The 2995-nt window shown below is 28.0% G+C and overlaps 1 long non-coding RNA gene across 1 annotated transcript; it reads right to left on the bottom strand.

Annotated features, from left to right (window-relative positions):
- Positions 1-994: 994 nt before the first annotated feature.
- LOC105559337 lies at positions 995-1838 on the bottom strand. Its single transcript, XR_001008738.1, has 2 exons — positions 1702-1838; positions 995-1279 (listed from the first exon to the last, which is right to left on the bottom strand). It is a non-coding gene; the product is annotated as an uncharacterized LOC105559337 (long non-coding RNA).
- Between the last annotated feature and the right edge of the window lie 1157 nt (positions 1839-2995).

Raw genomic sequence — 2995 nt, 5'->3', positions numbered from 1 at the left:
GGGATTGTCCATATCGAATCTGACACCCTGTATAATACAATAAGATACACTAGAACTTACTGTTCTCAATTTAAATGCGATATACAGCTGGAAACCTAAGTTTTAATCGATTAATTTTTTAATTTTTACCACTTTTCTATATTTCAATTAGTATTAATTTACACAGTGTTAAAGTATTATAATTTATACATTTTAAAAATAAATTAACCATAATTATTTGTAGTAGCGTATTAATTTAACTATTAAAAATATGCAGTGACTAAAATAAATAACATACAATAAAATAAAACATGATTATTACGCGTCTCATAATACATGTATTTTAATATAGTGCTAAAAAATATAAAACATAAGATTCGGGTTGTCGGCAGTACACAGAACTGTCGATACGCGATTTTTAAGTATCCCCGAATTGGTGAGTGTAGGGAAGTTCAGGTTTAAACCCTGGCTGAGGTAATATTTTTTCGTAATAAATTTTCTCTAATTAAAATTGCCAGTTGTGTCGGTTATCAATTTTTCTACACTGTTAGTTATGTACTGGTGACAATAAGTCTTTATTCTTGTTATAAGATATATTATTCAATACTATACGAGCAACAAGTTTTGATAATAATCGCCAACTTTATTAAACTTCTCGTCTATGTAACGAAAATGTAACTTTCCATTTATACATATAATTTTTCTCTTATAGAAATATTAAATAAATTGCAAATAAGATAACAAACATAGTTACATATGTTTAAAATTAATAATTTATAGCACACTAAATAAACATTAAACATTACAAGACAATTTTTATTCTTAAATATTTTAATTATTTTATATAATTTTTTATATTTTTATATGCAAATAATAATATTTATACAAACAGAATGTTTGTTAGTTGAAAAACTCATAGAATTTATTATGCTATCATTTAATTAGAATGCATTTAACGAAGTTTATTTAGCGCCCAATTAACTGCCTTACAGGAATTGGTATTAACTGTAGAATATACGTGCATTAATATTTATTTTTGTATTGTAATAATTCACGATATGTTGTAACATACATGAGAATAAAACATAATTAGATTATATATTACCTTTATTTTTATTTTTAAAAGTTAATATATAATATTTTACAAAGTCAAATAATATTATTGTAGAATATTTCTTAAATTACAAAATCTTCTATATTTGTGTGCCATAGATAGTATGTAATTATAATGTATTTAGCCTTCAAACAGTTTCATGAAACTGCCCCATAGTTTATCTATTTGATCAAAGATGCCGATTTTCTGAAAAATAAAAAATAAGCAAAATTTAATTTCCAACTTTGTATTACATCTTGCGACATATAAAGAAAAATATGTATTATACATACAATATGATTTGCATAGCATTTTTTATAACAATTTATATTTTTGTATGGATGTTAATAAAGGATTTGCTTTGTTAACATTTCACTCATTTGTTGCCAATTACACTTATTAAATAATACATGTGCTCATATTGCACAATTTTAACAAATATAGAATTACAGGTTATAGATCTGTATGCTATTTATGATTTTTAAAAATTATTCAAAGTTTGTATTATAAAAACCTACTAATCATAATACTATAATTACTAATCATTGTTAAGCGTACATTTATACAAATGTAGAATATTAAAAAATACTTCGTTTTTAGTAATTCTTTTATAAGCAACATTTTTATACCTTAGCCTGTCCCGGTTTATCAGCTATTGTTTCTGCCATGATACCAGGACTCATAGCAACTGCAACAACAGCCACTAATAAGAATACATATATTATTTTCATTGTTGCAACTTATTGTTAGTCTGAAATTTGAATGTTAAAATTGTAGTGATGTTTCAAATTTATACCTCGAAAAATCGTGATTAGAGTATCATAAACATTATCCAGTCTTGAAAATTGTAAAATTTATCAGCATTTTATGAAGTTTTCTTTGATAGAATTTATTGGTAAAAGTAAAATTGTTTATAAAAAAACACGATGTATACGCTCGTATATTTACGATCCAAAAATTTATGTATTATTTATATGTGAAATGATAGATAATGCAAACGGAAAAAAGGATCGAACGCTAAAGAGTAAGTTCAGACTTGCAAAGGATTAAAACAAGGATAAATGAATAGCGGTCGGACTGGACCGTTGAAAATAAAACGCAATGAAGTAAAGGGTGGCCGGTCAAGTCTGTGAGAAAATGGTGGGAGAGACGACAGAGAGAGCGAAAACGTTGCAAGAGGCGCCTTACGCAAAGGAAAGATCGGTCTCTCGGAGCGAGAGAGGTGAGACGGGATCTTGTTAGCCCTGAACTTGGTCACGAGGATGGTCGATGTTCCTCCGTGGCTTGAAAGCAAGACTGGACCTATTTCTCCATCAGGCTGCCAGAGACATTAATTTTTGCCTCTTACTTTGATTGAAGAGACAGAATCAGATTTTCAGCCACGATTTACATAAACCACTTTTGTACCGATTAATATTTGTACATCCGGTGAGACCAGAATGAAGGCACATTCAGAACCGATAACTGTATCTCATTTCAACTTTATAGTTCCATATTTATATACGGAAGTATAAGCTAACAATCATGCTATTGGAGCCTCAAGAATTACACAATCTTCAATTTATATATTTATTATATTGTCGAAGACTCTAGAAAGTTTAGATAAATTTTACAGTTTATAGAGTCGATAATGATTGTATGTGATAGTCACGATTTTTTGTAGTATAAATTTGAAGGTCTCATAACAACACTAGCATTCAAATTTCAGATTAAGTTGCAATAATAAAATAATATATGTATTCTTCTATTAGCTACCGTTGTTGCAGTTACCATGAGCTCTGGCATCGTGGCTGAAGCTACAGCTGACAGAGCGGGACAGGTTAAGGTATAAAAACGTTGCTTATAAAAAAAGTACTGAAAACTATGTCTTTTTAATATTTTATATTTTCTATTGTATTTATTTCATACTTTGTATTTTACTAT

Source organism: Vollenhovia emeryi, unplaced genomic scaffold (genome assembly GCF_000949405.1).
Source record: "Vollenhovia emeryi isolate VEMERY1.0 unplaced genomic scaffold, V.emery_V1.0 DF939280.1, whole genome shotgun sequence".
Taxonomy (NCBI): Eukaryota; Metazoa; Arthropoda; class Insecta; order Hymenoptera; family Formicidae; genus Vollenhovia; species Vollenhovia emeryi.
Note: the sequence above shows the minus strand (reverse complement) of the source record. Positions and strands in the feature narration are given on the sequence as shown.